This window comes from Herpailurus yagouaroundi, unplaced genomic scaffold, assembly GCF_014898765.1.
Source record: "Herpailurus yagouaroundi ecotype Mexico unplaced genomic scaffold, PumYag 161, whole genome shotgun sequence".
Classification (NCBI taxonomy): Eukaryota; Metazoa; Chordata; class Mammalia; order Carnivora; family Felidae; genus Herpailurus; species Herpailurus yagouaroundi.
In genome coordinates, this window is record NW_024412402.1 from 6340434 (window position 1) to 6358028 (window position 17595).

Genomic DNA, 17595 nt, shown 5'->3' on the forward strand with positions numbered 1-17595 from the left:
ACACACACACACACACACACACAGAAAATAAGAGCGGGCTGTTTCTACCCAGTCATGCACACCATGCAACATGTCAGTCTTCCTTTTGAAGGGTTACTTACTCACTGCTATCCCTAATATTCTGGGGGAGTCTGGTCAGTGTAGTGTCATGATTAAGAGCTTGGGCTTTGGGTCCAGATAACTTGTGTTTAAATTCCAACCTCTTCATCTGCAAGCTGTGGGACTTTGGGTGGTACTAACCTCACTGAGCCTGTAGTCCCTTACCTGTAGCAAAGTGACTCTGCATCAGGCTGTAGGGTACCTATGTCGTAAGGCTGCTGTAAAAGCCAAATGAGATAATCCATGTCAATTGCTCTTAGCACAGTGCCTGGCATATGGCACATATTCAGTCAGATTTGGGAATTCAGTAGACCACACACCTAAATCTGAATGTCCTTGTAACCCCTCAGATAGATGTATAACTCTTTTTTTTTTAATAATCCTAGACATGACACACTCACTAAAGCAAGAACATCTCTTTTCATCAGAGTGCCCAGAACACTTTAAGATAGGTGTGAGAGTAATTTGTTAAAACAAGGAAAACGAATAATTCTATTGTATTCTTACCTTAAAAAAAAAAAATCTCTCTTCACGTAAAAGTGCTTCATGGCTCAGTCCCCTAACACATTCTACTTTCCAGAAATCTTACAAATAAATTATTAGCATCCACAGAGGCAGTGCTAACAAGGAATCTTTCCTGGGTCTGTGGATCATTTCCATCAGCTCTGTTGAAACATCACTGAACTGAGTCATTTAGTGCTTGTGTGAATGTCACATTAGCTTTCAAGGGGGCATAATTTACTGTTAATTAATGGTCACTTAAATCCTTAATCTCTCTCTTGTAATTGATCTTTCTCCTCAGGCAAATTTGCATTCATAGTAGAAATGTAATTTATTATTTCTTCCTGTTTTGGACAAAGAACTCTGCCCTTATAGTTTATTTCAGCATATTTTCATTTCCTTCTTATTTTTCTTCCTATCATTGCTTGTTTCTCTATTGTTCCTAGTTCTAGATTCCAGAACTTTCTCTTTTTACCCAAAGACTTTGACATGTTCTGGAAACTTATGTTATTCTATAGGGTATCTATGGATTGTTTCCTAGAAAAGATAGCAGAGGGAAAATTTGGGTCTTTATGGGCAGAGGGTGTAGGGAAAACACATTCATTTCTCAGAATTATGCTTTCACTCTATCTCTGATAGTTTCCTGTATTGGAACACGCACATTTCAGTACTTCCCCGACTGGGACTTGAATTGGGAGCTTCCAAGCGAGGTGAAAGTGAAGTTGCCCAAAGCAAAGTTCACAGGAAAAGCACCAAACCAGCTTTGCTTTTATGCACCTGACTTCTCTCCCCTGGGGTACAACAGCAAGAAATGGTCTCAGGTGGAGAGGTTCACAGCACATTTTTTTGACAATCACAGTTCACAAGAACCTTAAAAATGACGCCTGATGCAAGCCACCTGCCTTAGTCCTGCATGCCTGAATAGCTGATGCCATTTTAGGCGTCTTCCTGGGTGAATAGTTAGGAAGTTAAACTGCTCATTAGCTTTGCAGCTCTGGTGGTAATGAAAGTGAATATTCCACTGCCCACAACGAGTCTGCAGTTGCACCCCCAGCATCGTTGTTAGCATTTTGGTCACACTGACATTGATAAATCATAGAAATTGCTGCCCGTGGTGGCGAGTGACACGACATCATTCATAAAGAAACGGGTAGAAACAGGACTGTCGCACAGAGAGAAGAGATCTCATTTACAGTTTCCTGCTGGACCCTGCACACCTTCAGCGGCTCATCAAAATAACCATCAAAACCACTGAGAGGCGAGGTGAATTCACGCACAGGACACGACAGATAGATTTCACTCACGCGCCGTGGCAGGAGGTGTGCAATTTGCTTCAGTCCAATGACTTAGCGAAGCTTTGAATCCCCCAGGAGCTGGCAGAGCTTGTGAGCAAAATATCTTTTTGCAATTCAGAGGAAGCCCTCGCAAATTTGTCACTTCCAATTGTTGGTGCTCGCTTCCCGGGCTTCCTTTCCCCTGGCCTCCCCTGCCTCAACACCAATCACTGCTCCTCTGCAAATCAGGATTCCCAGGTCATAGAAAATGGTTGTTCTCTGGAACCAGAAAGAATTTTTTCCCAAAGCGGAGATCTCATTTTCTGACAAGCATGTTTTATTTAAAGACAGTTGAGTGCAAAAAGAGATTTTTTTTTTTTGAGAAGTGTGAATTGTAATCTCATTAATCCCATTATTGAGGAATCTACACAGATCTTTGGGTCGATTGGTTTGTCCATGTTCCTGCTTGGATTTTCTGCTTAACCGTTGAATTGTGAATGGAAAATCAAAAGAAAAATCCAAATAGGACATAACTTGTGTCTGAGTGTATAGGAAGGTTTTTTTCTATGTAGGTGTAGGTGGGGGTGATACAGAAATAAAGGATTCTGTCTCCAAGACGCAAGACTGCTGTGAAAACAGAATTGTAGGTGAAGTTCAGATCCTTGGAGGTCAGCTTGGTTTATTTATCTTTACAGTGAGATTTCTCTACTGGGCAGTTAGACCATCAGCTTGCTTTAAATAAGTGTCTGCCAGAAAGCCCACCAGCTGGCTATGAATTTAAGCAGATTGGGGTAAGCTGAAAACTATGTTCTGTTAGGAACCACCAAGTCCTGAACTGTCTGAAATCTTGTAAAGATGCTAAGATGCTAAGTTTTGTTTTTCAGAAATACTAGTTACAGATACACCTCATCCCGGGAATTCTACTCTATATCGTCTTACCAAGCAGCTATTACGGAAATATCACAAGAAAGTGAGGCCAGTTCATGACCGGACTAAGGCCACCACGGTATACCTGGATGTATTTGTCCATGCCGTATTGGATGTGGTAAGGACCATCTTACCCTTTCTGATTCATGTTACCCTTTTGTAAAACTACCTGCTATTTACGCAGGAGCCTAGGAGATGTTTTATCCTTAAGACTCCAGTTGAGCTGGTAGGGAAGTTGCACTAGACTCATGTTAGCAGTAAGCGTAAGATAAAATACTTATTAGACACATGCTTTCTAGTCCCCAACTTACAAGCTGAGACGCAGATAGTCTAGAAATAGGAGTTGCATGGAATTAAGAGTTTTGTTTTAATTTTTTTAATGTTTATTTATTTTCGAGAGAGAGAGAGAGAGACAGGGTGTGAGTTGGGAGGGGCAGAGAAAGGGAGGCACAGAATCCGAAGTAGGCTCCAGGCTCTGAGCTGTCAGCACAGAGCCCAACATAGTGGGGCTCACCACTATAGTGAGTTCACTATTTGAACTCACAAATGGTGAGGTCATGACCTGAGCTGAAGTCAAACACTTGACTGAGCCACCCAGGCACCCCAAGAGGTTTAAAGAATTATAGTCATACAATAGCCAAAGTATGGAAAGAACTCAAATGTCCACTGACAGATGAATGGATAAAGAAGATGTGGTATATATATATATATACAATGGAATATTACTCGGAAATCAAAAAGAATGAAATCTTGCCATTTGCAACTACGTGGATGGAACTAGAGGGTATTATGCTAACCAAAATTAGTCAGGGAAAGACGAATATCATATGACTTCACTTGTGTGTGGAATTTAAGATACAAAACAGATGACCATAAGGGAAGGGAAGCAAAAATAATATAAAAACAAGGAGGGGGACAAAATGTAAGAGACTCTTGAATACAGAGAACAAACTGAGGGTTGCTGGAGGGGTTGTGGGTGGGGAATGGGCTAAATGGGCAAGGGGCATTAAGGAAGACACTTGTTGGCATGAGCCCTGAGTGTTATACATAGGAGATGAATCACTGAAATCTGCTCCTGAAATCACTATTGCACTATATGCTAACTAACTTGGGTGTGGATTAATTAATTAATTAAATTAAAAAAAAAAAAAAAAAGAATGGTGGTCATAGATCAGTGTACATATTTTATGAGTTTGCTGACACCAAAAATAGCAATAGGTGTGTTTTTTCCCCATGGCTCATGTTTTTTAGTGACAGTGGTCGATTTACAAAAACATCTATCACTTATTTAAAAAAAAATTTTAATGTTACTTTTGAGAGAGAGAGCACAAGCGGGAGAGGGGCAGAGAGAGGGGGAGACACAGAATTCGAAGCAGGCTTCACGCTCTGAGCTGTCAGCACAGAGCCCAATGAGGGGCTTGAACTCACAAACTGTGAATCATGACCTGAGCCGAAGTCGGACGTCTAACTGAGCCACCCAGGCGCCCCTACATCTACCACTTATTGCCTGAAATTGAGGAAAAGAAAAAAGTGCCCTGGTGTCTTGAGTTTATACCTAACGTATTTGATAAGGATGGTGAGGGAAGTTTGTGTATAAAACTGTCTCTCCTTCTATATCTAAAGAGTGGGTTGTTGCAGGAATCAAATGAGAGAATTCATGGAAAGCAGTTAGCAGAGGTCTCAGTACACCCTCAGTAAATGGTGGCTTACCCCTGCTCCTCTCTCTTCTTAATTACAAAATTCCCAGTATCAATAGGTCCCAGATTTATTTTGATTTTTCTTATGATCAGACCTTACTAGGCTTGTTTGTTAATATAGTTTAATATTTTTTTCAAGTTACTGCTCAAACTTTTTTTTCTAATTAAGGTATAACATACATATGTGGAAATGCATGGATCTTAAGTGCACAGTCCAATGAGTTCTGGTAATTGGGTGTTCCCGTAGAATCCACACCCCTGTCAATATAACAGACCTTTCCATCGCCCCAGGAAGGTCCCTCATTGCCTGCCTGCCCAGTCAGTTCCCATCCCCTCTACCCACAGAGACAACTGCTGTTCTGATTTCTTTCACCATAGATTATTTTTGCCAGTTCTAGAATTTCATTGAATGAAATTTTATTGTGTTGTCCTCTATTGTGTCTGGAGGTTTTCACTCAGCATCATGTTTTTGAGGTTCACTCATGTTGTGTATATCAGTAGTTTTTCTCTTCTTTCGTTTTTTAAAAATTTTTTTATTTACTTTTGAGAGAGGTAGTGCAAGAGGGCACCAGAGGATCCGAAGCAGTGTCTGCGCAGTCTGACAGCAAGCAGTGAGGCCGAGGTGGGTCTGGAACTCAAAAATTGTGAGATCATGACCTGAGCCGAAATGAAGAGTCGGGCACTTAACTGACTGAGCCACCCAAGTACCCCTAATGGAGTCCATTTTAAACCAGCTCGTTAGGGGGCGCCTGGGTGGCTCAGTTGGTTGAGCGTCCGACTTCAGCTCGTGTCGTGATCTCACGGTTCATGAGTTCGAGCCCCGCGTCAGGCTCTGTGCTGACGGCTTGGAGCCTGGAGCTTGCTTCAGATTCTGTGTCTCCCTCTCTCTTCCCCGCTCATGCTCTGTCTCTCAAAATTGAATAAACATTTAAAAAAAATAAAAAAAAAAAATAAACCAGCTCATTAGTTGTGGTTAGTGCTTCCTAGGTCCTAGGACATCTTCGCTACTCCAAGTTCACAGACATCATTTTCCTGTATTTTCTGTCAGAAGATTTACAACTCCTTACCTTTAGTTCTATGATCTATTAAGAATTAATCTGTGTGATGGTGTGTGATATAGATCAAGGTTTTTATCATTGTTTTTGTGTTTTGGTTTGGTTTGGGTTTTTGCATTTAAACAGGAGTTGTTTCAGCCTTGTTTTTTCCCCCATTGAATTGCTTGATGCCTTGACTGAAAATTAAATTGACTGGTAAGTGTCAGGCTCTTTCTCTTGAAATCAGGCAGTGTAAGTCCTTGGACTTTGTTCTTCATTTTTGAGATAGCTTTTTAGGACCTTTGCATTTCTACATAAATTTTACACTCAGCTTGTCAGTTTCTATTTTTTAAAAAAACTGCAGGGAGTTTGTTTAGAATGATATGGCATCTACAGAGTAATTTACGGAAGAATTAACATTTTAATAATATTAAATATTATTCTAGTCCTTGAATATATTATGTTGTTCCATTTATTTGGGTCTTCAACAGTGTTTTATAATTTTCAATGTAGAAGCTTTACACATATTTCTATTAAATGTATCCCAAAGTATTTTTGATGCTGCTATAAATGTTACTTGAAATTTTTTAATTTTCTATTTGTTATTATAGAGAAATAGGAATTTTGCATGTTGACTTTGTATGCCTTACTAAATTTACTTATTCTAGTAGTTTTTTTTTTTGTAGATTAATGTTGTCTACATACACAATCATGTCATCTGCACATGGTTTTACTTCTTCCTTTCTGATCTGTTTATGCTCTTTATTTTTTCATTGCCCAATTGTACTGGCTAAGACTTCTACAACGTTAACAGAAACGGTGAGAGCAGACATCCTTGTTTATTCCCATTCTCAGGGGAAAATTTTTCACTATTAGGTATGATGTTAGCTATAGCTTTTTCATAGATGTTCGTTATCAGGTTGAGGAAGTTCCTTCCTATTTCTTGTACACTGGGAGTTTTGTTTTGTTTTTTTTAATCATGACTACATATTGAATTACATCAAATGTTTTTTCTCCATCTATTTGGAGAGCAGATAACTTTTCTGTTTTATGCAGTTACTAGGGTAAATTATTTTGATTTTCAAATGTTAATCATCCTTGCATTCCTAGGATAAACCCCATTTAATCTTGATATGTTATCCTTTTTCTATATTTCTGGATTTAAATTCCTACTTAATACAGGTTGTGTCTATGTTAATGAGGAGTATTGGGCAGCAGTTTTTATTTCTTGTAATGTGCATGTCTGGTTTTGATACCAGGGTTATGTTGGCCTTAAAAAAACTAGTTAAAAAATGTTTCTGCTTCAGTTTTCTGAAGGAGTTGTTTAATGTGGATATTTTTCTTTCTTTTAAAAAAATTTTTTTGAGTTTATTTATTCAAGAGAGAACAAGTGCAAGCAGGGGAGGAACAGAGAGAGAGGGAGAGAGAGAGAGAATCAGAAGCAGGCTCCACTCCCTGTCAGTTTGGAGCCTGATGTGGGGCTCAATCCCACCAACCAACCATGAGATCATGACCTGAGCTGAAATCAAGAGTCTGCTGCTTAACCGATTAAGCCCCTCAGGTGCCCGTATGTTTTTGTTTCTTAATGTTTGATAGAAGTCACCAGTAAAACCATCTAGGATTGGAATTTTCTTTGTGAGAAGATATTGAAATGTGAATTCGTGGGTGCCTGGATGGCTCAGTTGATTGAGTCTCGGACTCTTGATTTCAGCTCAGATCATGATCCCACGGTCATGGGATTGAACCCTGATTCAGGCTCCTCACTGAGCATGGAGACTGCTTAAGATTCTCTTTCTTTCACTCTGCCCCATCTCCCACTCTCGCTTGCTCCCTCCCTCCCTCTCTCTCTCAAAAACAAGTGTGCGTTCAATTTAATTAACATGTGTAAGAATGTTTATATTTCCTATTTCTTCTTGTGTCACTTTTAGTAGTTTGTATTTTTAAAGGGATTTATTTTATCCAAGTTGTCATATTCATTCGTTTACAATATTGCCTTTTTCATTCCTCATGTTGGTAATTTGTGTTTTCTTTTATTTTCCTTTAACCAATATTGTGAAAGCTTTATCAGTTTTACTTATTTTTTTTTCAAAGAACCAAATATTGGCTTTGAATTTTATCTATTGTTTTTTATTTCATTGATATCTGCTCTTTATTTGTTTTCTTTCTTCTACTTACATTTAATTTGTTTTTCTTTACTTAGTTTCTTAAAGTGGAAGCTTAGAGCTTTGATTTTAAACCTTTTTCTTTTTAATTTTAGCAATTATGGCCGTAAATTTCCCTCTAAGCACTGCTTTAACTGTATTGTACAAGATTTTGAGCATCTTAAAATTGAGATATGTTACATAAAATGAAACATCTTTTTTTTTTTATTTTTTTTAAGTGTTTATTTATTTTTGAGAGAGAGCAAGCACACATGAGCACACATGAGCTGAGGAGGGGCAGAGAGAGAGGGAGACACAGAATCCGAAGCAGGTTCCAGGCTCTGAGCTGTCAGCACAGAACCCGATGCAGGGTTCAAATTCACAAACTGTGAGATCATGACCTGAGCCAAAATTGGACATTGAACCGACTGAGCCACCCAGGCACCCTGAAATACCTTTTATTTTTTATTTTATTTTATTTATTTTAATTTTTTTTAACATTTATTTATTTTTGAGACAGAGAGAGACAGAGCATGAACAGGGGAGGGTCAAAGAGAGAGGGAGACACAGAATCGGAAACAGGCTCCAGGCTCTGAGCTGTCAGCACAGAGCCTGACGCGGGGCTCGAACTCACGGACCGTGAGATCATGACCTGAGCCGAAGTTGGACGTTTAACCGACCAAGCCACCCAGGCGCCCCTGAAACACCTTTTAAAACACCACTCACTTCCCCCTAACCCCAATACCTGGCAACCAGTGATCTTACCTTTTTCACTATAGTTTTGCCTTTCCAGAAAGCCATATAAATGGAATCATGATATTTTACACTTTGTTTTGGCTTCTTCCATGTGGCATGCTGCCTTGGAGACAACCCACGTTTTGCTGTAGAGTCAGTAGCATTCTGTTGTGCGAGTGTCCTGCAATTGGTTTATCTGTTTACCAGTTTTTGGACATGTGGGTTATTTCCAGTGTGGGGAAATTATGAGTAAAGCCACTATACACATTTGCATATGTTTTCACTTCTCTTGGATAAATACTTAGATGTAGGATTGTGAGTTGTATGATAAGCTTGTGTTTAACTTTGTAAGATACTGCCATACTGTTTCCCAAAGTGGCTGTATCATTTTGCATTCCACCTGCAATGTGTGAGAGTTTCAGTTCCTCCACATGATTGCTAGCACTTGATATTGTCAATCTTTGTAAACATTAACCATTCTGGTAGATTTGTGGTGATAGCTCACTGTTTTTTTAACTTTCATTTCAGTAAAGACTAATGACCTTGAATATCTTTTTGAGCTCGAATTTGCCAATTGATATCTCTTTTGGTAAAGTGCTCAGATCTTTTACCCAGTTTTAAATAGTGTTGCTTATTATGTTATTGAATTTCAGGAGTTCTTTATATATTTTGAGTCTATTTCTAGACTCTGTTCTGTCCAACTAATCAGTGTCTCTCCCTCCATCAGTACACTGTCTCAGTTACTGCAGCATTACAGAAAACTTGAAATCAGAGCATGTTTTCCAACCTTGTTCTTTTGTTTGAAAATCATTTTGACTCTTATAGGTCCTTTGCATTTTCATATAAACTTTAGAGTCAATTTCTATTTAAAAAACTGCTGGAATTTTTGTTGAGATTGCATTAAATCTATAGGTCAATTTGAGGAGAATCAACATCTTTAACAATAGTCTTGCAATCAGTGAGCCCATTTTATCTCTCCATTTATTTAGTCCTTTCATTTCTCCTCGTAATATTTTGTAGTTTTTAGTGCTTTACACATAATTGTTAAGGTGTATCCCTATTTCACATTTTTTGTTATTCTATAAATGGTATTTAAAAATGAATCTCTGCCTAGCATACAAAAATACAGTTGATTTATATGTATTGGCCTTGAATCCTGTGGCCTTACGATACCTTATTAGTTTTAGAGGCTTTTTTGTAGATTCTTTCAGATTTTCTATGTAGAAGATCATGTTGTCTATGAATAAAGACAGTTTTTCTTCTTTATTCCCACTCTTTATACCTGTATTTCCTTTTATTGCCTGTTGCACTGGCTCGAACCTACAGTACAATGTTGAATAGAAGCGTTTACTATTCCATAAATATCAATTTGATAAAAGTATTCGATAGTATTATTAAAATCTTCTCTAACTTTTTAAATTTTTGTTGCTTTATTAATTTCATAGTGAGGAGTGTTAAAATCCCCAACTATAACTGTGCTTTATTTCTCTGCTCTGTTGTTAGGTGAGTATACATTTATTTATTTATTTTTTTTTTTTTTTTTTCAACGTTTATTTTATTTTTGGGACAGAGAGAGACAGAGCATGAACAGGGGAGGGGCAGAGAGAGAGGGAGACACAGAATCGGAAACAGGCTCCAGGCTCTGAGCCACCAGCCCAGAGCCCGACGCGGGGCTCGAACTCACGGACTGCGAGATCGTGACCTGGCTGAAGTCGGACGCTTAACCGACTGTGCCACCCAGGCGCCCCAGGTGAGTATACATTTAGAATTACATGCCTTCCTGATGAACAGATCCTTGTATCATTATGAAATGCCCCTCTTCATATCTAGTAATACTCTTTTTCTTGAAGTTTTTCTCATGCTTAGTTTTTGCATGGCGTGTGTCTTGCCATCCTCTTATTTTCCATCTCTCCGCGTGACATTGTATTCAAAGTCATTTCTTGGAGACAACATATAGTTGGGTCTTGCTTTTTTTTTTTTTTTTTGGTCAACTTTTATTTTGAAATTATTATAAATTTACAGGAAGTTGCAAATAAATTTATAGGGAGGTTCTGTGCACCCTTTACCCAACATCCCCCAATGTTAACATCTTAGGCAAATAGAGTATCGGTACTAGAAATCGACATTGGTTCAATCCACAGAGTTTATTCAGATTTCTCCAGTTTTACATATATTCATTTGTCTCTGTGTGTGTGAGCTTCTATGCAACTTTATCATGTGTGTAACTTTGTGTGACCACCACTACCACACATTAAGCAACACAGTCATCACCATGGGGCTACCTGGTTCTGCTCCTTTATAGCCACATCCCTGCCCCTGCCCCCTATTCCTAACCACTGGCAACCAATAAATCTCTCTTCCATCTTTGTATTTATGTTATTTTAAGAATATCACATAGGGGAGCCTTGGTGGCTTAGTTGGTCAGGCATCAGACTCTTGATTTCGGCTCAGGTCATGATCTCACAGTTCATGGGTTCAAGCTCCCCATCAGGCTCTGGGCCCACAGCACGGAGCCTGCTTGGGATTCTCTCTCTCCCCCCTCTCTCTTTTTGCCCCTCACTCACTCACTTTCTCTGTCTCTCTCTCTCAAAATAAATAAACTTAAAAAAAAAAAAAGAATATAAATGCAAAGATACAGTATGTAACCCTTTGAGATAGGGTTTTCATTCAGTGTAATTCCCTTCAGGTTCATCCAAGTTGTCCATAATCTTCAGTTCATTGTGTTTGTTGCTGAGTAGTACCCCAGGGCATTGCTTTTTTTAACCTGTCTATCTGTGCATTTTAACTGAAGCATTTCATCCATTTACCAATACTGTCTTTCTATTTGTTCTCTAGTTGGGCCATTTGTTTTTGTTGTTCTCTTCTTTCCTTCCTCTCCTGCCTTCTTTTAAATAAAGAAAATATTTTTTTTAATATTTGATTTTAGTTCTTGTATTGGCTTTTTAGCCTGCCTCTGAATCATTTTTTTTTTAGCTGTTGTTTTAGGGATTCCCATTTCCATCATTCATTTAATACAGTTTACTTAGAATTAATGTTATTATCCTTCACATACATTGTACAAATCTTGCAATAGTAACATTCCATTTACCTGCTCCACTGACTTTTTTACTATTTTTGCCTTCAACTTTACATTTACATACATAATATACCCCACAATACAATGTTAGTATTTCAATGTACTTTGTTAAAATCACTTAGTAATTTCTCTTTATTTAAATAGAGGTAGTTTTCTATGTTAATATCTTAATGCTATGCTGGGAGTCATAGACTGATTTTTTTGTGACTGAGAATTAGGCATTGTAATTGATGAAAAACATAATTTGAAACTGAAAGTATAATCAATATAACAGGGTTTAAATTATTTTTTTTGTCTGATGCAAGATATTTTAGCATAATTTTCCTCCAGCTTAGATAAATCCCCAATCATTATTTCTTTGCAAACAGGAACATTTAAATGATACACATACACACACACACACACACACACACACACACACACACACACACACACACAAATCTCAGTTTTAGCAAAAGTACTAGATCTAAGATCCTAGAAAATATTATTTAATACATGCCAGGAAATATCCACCCCTCCTCCAAAGGCCTAGTCTTACAGAAAGCTCCAACAGAAAACTCCCTTAAATGCCCTCTGTAATTGGATATTGAACTAAAATTCTTGAGACTTAATTTCCTGGGGCTATATTTTCACCTACTTAAGAAATGTCAGTCTTTGCTGGTTGTCTGTGAGCTATTATGACTGCGTCGTTTACCAGACATTGTACAGTGGGAATAGCATGATTTGAATTGAGTAAAGACACATGAGATGAACCATGTCATGTGAAACCCTGGGACAGATGTATAATCAGCCTTGAGTAAGGGAATGAGAGAGGCCTTCTAGGTCCCTCCACATCCTCCCACTTTTTATTTCATATTGATTTAAATAAAGTAGAATTGCTCAGGCTTTCCTTTAGAGGCTTATTAGGAGATAAATATAGAAAAGGAGTTAAGTTCTATATTCATATTTTCCCTTAGAACAACTGTATCAAATTGGAATTTTTTTTTTTTTACCTAATTCTTTCTTTCTATCCCGATAAAAGTAAATAAAACCAGATTCCTTATGGTAGTTAAGGAGAACACCATTACTTTTTCAAAGATATGTTTTTCTCCACTGTTGTGGAATATACTAATTTTTTACTAGAATACATTAGACATACCCCTGTTACTGGATAAGACAGACTTTCCTTAGAAATTTGGAAAAATATTATATTCTATCCCTCTAGTTTTATCCCTGTCTACTGTCTTAGCCTTATCTCCTCAATACTACAATGAAATCAACTCCTTGTTGTTTCCTGCCTGTATGCTGTTTCCTCCACTAAATGTCTTTGTCTTCCTTCTCCATCCGTAAAATATTCTAGTCCTTCAAATCTCCACTTCTGAGAAAGATTTCCCTCAATTCTGCAAGCTGACAGCAATATCTCCTCCCTTTAAATCCACAGAAGTCTGTATATATTTTTTTAATTTTTTAAATATTTATTTATTTTTGAGAGAGACAGAGCGTAAGTGGAGGAGGGGTAGAGAGAGACAGAGACACAGAATTGAAGCGGGCTCCAGGCTCTGAGCTGTCAGCACAGAGCCCAATGCAGGGCTCGGACTCAACGAACCGTGGGATCTTGACCTGAGCCGAAGTTGGACGCTTACCCGATTGAGCCACCCAGGTGCCCCAAGTCTGTATATTTCTTAACAGACATAGTGATTTGTTAAAATGTCACATACCCTAATTTATTAATAAGCTTCCTGAGGGAAGGACTTGCTTACTCATATTCATATTTCCCATATTATGCAGCACAGCATATCTTGCTTCAAAGATACTGGATAGATATTTGTCAAGCAATCAATTAATCAAAATACATAAGTGCCAATTTTAGTACCGTCATTATGAATGGCTTCATCTAATAGGCTTTGCGAACGTCTCTATTACATTCAGCAGGGCCAAGCCTAGAGTCCATCCTGGAGGCAGGGTCGGTTTGGAAGGACTTGATGACATGGCACACGGAATCAGCCAAGGACACCCCCAGTGTGAATAAATAACTTGTTGGGTGCATCTGGCGGCAGCTGAGCTGCTGGCAACTTTTGTTTGGCGTGAAGAGCTTTCAGCCCAGCTCTCATTGTGGCACCTCGCTTCCATTATGTGTTGCCTCCTGTTTTGTTTATGTGAAAGACTACAGTCTTGTCTTAGAATTTCTGGGTATTATGAGTACCTTAGGGAAATCTGATTATAGAGATAATCTACTCAACAGTGAGGAGTTTCAATTTGTTTCTATTGAGTTTTGTCAATTCCGAATCCCAGATACCTTTGTCTTCCAGCCCATTGACTAGAGCCTCCCAGCCAGACGTTGAGGCATCTGTTTCTATAGTCTTCCGAACTGGGAAAGATAAATAAGAATGTGCGGGAATTATCTGTGTATTTGCTAACCACCAATTTAGATCTAAATAGACTCCCTCTGTTAGGAAGACTAATGAATTCCAATTCTCTGAAATATCCTTTGCTTTTAACAAGCAAGATGGAAGGTAGCTAAAGAAAAAAGAGAGGGAGAGAGAGAGAGAGAGATACACAGAGGGAAGAGCTGTGAATAATGCCACCAGAGAACCAATTATGTTCACCAGCTGGCATTGAGAAACTTGTTTCCTGTGACAAAAAAAAAAAAATTTCAGTTTTAGCCTCAGACTCCTTTTTGACATTGTGTTCTTTAGGGCTGAATGACAAATGCTCCCAGATACCCCCTAATATATTAGAAAAAAATTCTTCATACTTGTTACATGTAACATGACAGAGCAATGGGTGGGAACAGAAGGGCCAGCAGAGGCATCAATATGGCAGTCAATACGAATCGATGGGATAAAATGCTGGTCTCCCCAGCCACATAACTGACTTAGTGATACGTTCATGACTTGGCGAGACGGGGATTTAAAAAAACACTTGGTCAGGACATTTCATAGATGTAAGACTATATTTGTTGTGAAAGAAGAGTGAAAAAGCTGTGTTTTCCAGTAATACAAAGTGCATTTTGAACTTGGGTTATTTTTTCCCCTGTTTGTGATGGCAGCGAAACCCAGAACTGAGCCTTTATGTGTTTTAGTGGGGGACAGCCCAGATCTTAGAATGTCAGTAAATCAAAGCCCAGTTCTACAGTATGACAGTTCAGAGGAAGAAAGTCAGATGTAAATAATACTGACTTTAAAAACAGTATCTATTTCAGAATCTCTCAGCTGGTAAAACTTGGAAGGAAGCAGTGTCACCTCAAGGTTCATTCATGTTGTAGCATGTGCCAGAATTTCCTTCCTTTTTAAAGCTGAATAATATCACGTTGTATGCATATATCACATTTTGCTTATGCATTCCTCTTTGATTGACACTTGGGTTGCTTCCACCCCTTGGCTACTGTGAATAATGGTGCTGTGAACATGGGTGTACAAATAACTGAGTCTCTGCTTTCAATTCTTTTTGGATTTATACCAAAGAATGGAATTGCTAGACCATATGGTAATTCTATTTTTAATTTTTTAGGAGCTGCCACTGTTTTCCATAGCAGCTGTACCATTTTACATTCCCACCAATAGTGCACGAGGATGTCAATTTCTTTATATCCTCACCAACACTTATTTTATGTTTTTGTTTTGTTTTGTTTTAGTAGCCATCTAATGAGAGTGAAGCGGTATTTCACTGTGGTTTTGATTTGCATTTCCCTGACGGTTAGTGATTGTATTCGCCAGCGTGGACTGCCATAACAAAGACCATCAACTCTGTTTCCTACAGCTCCAGAGGCTGGGAAGTCCAAGATCAAAGTTCTAGCCAGTTAGGTTCCTGGTGAGAGCTCTTCCTGGCTTGCTAATGCCTGCCTTCTTCTCCATACCCACATGGAGGAGACAGAGAGATCATTCTCTCTACCTCTTCTTCTAAAGCCACCAATCCTGGTAGATAGTGCCCTCATTTAACCTTAGTTATCTTTTAAAAGTCCTGTCTCCAAATTTAGTCACATATGAATTTTGGAAGGACATAATTTGGTCCTTGGCAGTGATGTTGAGCTTCTTTTCATGTGCTTATTAGCCATTTGTATATCCACTTTGGAGAACTGTCTATTTAAATCCCTTGTCCATTTTTAAATGGGGTTATTGTTTTGTTTGGGTTTGTAGAAATTCTTTACGTATTCTGGATATTAACTCCTCATCAGGTGTATGATCTGCAGGTATCGTCTCCATTCTGAGGGTTGTCCTTTTAAAGGACAACCTTTTACTTCTTGATGGTGTCCTTTAAAGCGCGAAAGTTTTTCACTTTGATGAAGTCCCATTTACTTTTCCTTTGGCTGCATGTGGTTGTGGCCTCATATGCAAGAGACCATTGTCTGAGGAGTCAGAGTCATGAAGATTTACTCCTATGTTTGCTTCTAAGAGTTTTACGGTTTTAGCCATTATGTTTAGGTTTATGTTAATTTTGAGTTAATGTTTGTACATGGTGTGAGATATCCCTCTTAGTTCCTAAGACCATAGTAGTTTTAGAATGCTCATTACTAGAACAGATATGAAAAAAATTGGTAAGGAGTGTTTTGTTTTTTGTTTTGTGGTTTTTCTTTTCTTTTCTTTTCTTTTTTTGGTTGTTATTTTTTTTTCAACGTTTAGTTATTTTTGGGACAGGGAGAGACAGAGCATGAACGGGGGAGGGTCAGAGAGAGAGGGAGACAGAGAATCGGAAACAGGCTCCAGGCTCTGAGCCATCAGCCCAGAGCCTGACGCGGGGCTCGAACTCACAGACCACAAGATCGTGACCTGGCTGAAGTCGGACGCTTAACCGACTGTGCCACCCAGGCGCCCCTTTTTTTGGTTGTTATTCTTAAGGGTCTTCTCCAAAACAATTACTTATTGCAGACATGGGTAAATCACATCTACTTATATCATCACAAATATACTTCATTTACATTAAGCTCATTCAGTCTGATAACCAGAGAAATCCAAACATCAGGTAACCTAACAGGAATGGCTGCCAGTAGCGGTTGAGATTAACAGTCGTTGAAATGTTGTGAATAATATCTCGATGACAAATAAAAGCTTGGCCTCATCTTTGTACCCAGAATTGGCTAAGACTACATGTCATTTTTAATTTTGATTAATGGCAGAGTAACTAATTAGGGTGGGAAAGGGATTAGAAAATCATTCAAGATGTCGGTGTAGTCCTCGTGCCATTTTGTCATGGATGCTATAGTCAAGTTCACAGTGACAGGCACATGTAATAACTAGGAGCTGAGAATAGTCAGATTTGAAGAGTCAAGGCAGTGCTTTTAAAATCAGCATTTTTAGTTAGATTTGATTTTCTTTTTCTGAATGATTATGCTGTTGAATTGGGCTTTGATTTATTGACATTCTGAGATTTGGCACAGATTTTCTTTTTGCTTTGCAGGATGCACAGAATCAAAAATTAAAGACCAGTATATTGTACTATGAGGTAAGTGCTGTTTCCTTCCATGCATACTGGACTCCTGATTTCTATAGTGGTGCCTGGGTGGCTCAGCCAGTTAAGTGTCCGACTTTGGCTCAGGTCATATCTCGTGGTTCATGAATTCGAACCCTGCATCGGGCTCTCTGCTGACAGCTCAGAGCCTGGAGCCTGCTCCTCATTTTGTGTCTCCTCTCTCTGCTCCTTCCCCACTAGCACTCTGTCTCTATCTCTCTCTCTCAAGAATAAATAAACATTAAAAAAAATTTAAATCTGTTGCAAAATATAATTATTCTAAGGAATAGATATTTTCTTTGTGTTTGCAATTTAGTTTCTTAGACCTGCAGCAGATCTAATTTATTAGAATCTGTGTAAGATATATGGCCATGGTTTCTGGTTGGGGCACCATCTTTAGGGGTTAGGAGGGAAGTCCTCTCCCCTAACAGTACCAGCAAGCAGATCAGTTGGGTTATTCATCCAAATCCTTCTTCAGTTCTTTGGGGAAATTGACATTGCCCCTTTTTGATACATTTCTTTTCTAGCTCCTCCTAACAGGTTTGGGATGATGAATTTTTTTTTTTTAATTTTTTTTTCAACATTTATTTATTTTTGGGACAGAGAGAGACAGAGCATGAACGGGGGAGGGGCAGAGAGAGAGGGAGACACAGAATCGGAAACAGGCTCCAGGCTCTGAGCCATCAG

General features: G+C 38.6%; 1 long non-coding RNA gene across 3 annotated transcripts in view; it reads left to right on the forward strand.

Annotated features, from left to right (window-relative positions):
- LOC121035408 (uncharacterized) overlaps positions 1-17469 on the forward strand; it is a 39800-nt gene extending 22331 nt beyond the window's left edge. For 2 of the 3 annotated variants that reach the window (XR_005792866.1, XR_005792869.1), the window contains 3 exons: positions 2759-2919; positions 16858-16902; positions 17436-17469. This is a non-coding gene — a long non-coding RNA (uncharacterized LOC121035408). Of the gene's footprint in view, positions 1-2758; positions 2920-6327; positions 6409-16857; positions 16903-17435 lie in introns of all 3 variants that reach the window. The other variant, XR_005792868.1, reaches the window with a different exon arrangement.
- The last annotated feature ends 126 nt before the right edge of the window (positions 17470-17595 follow it).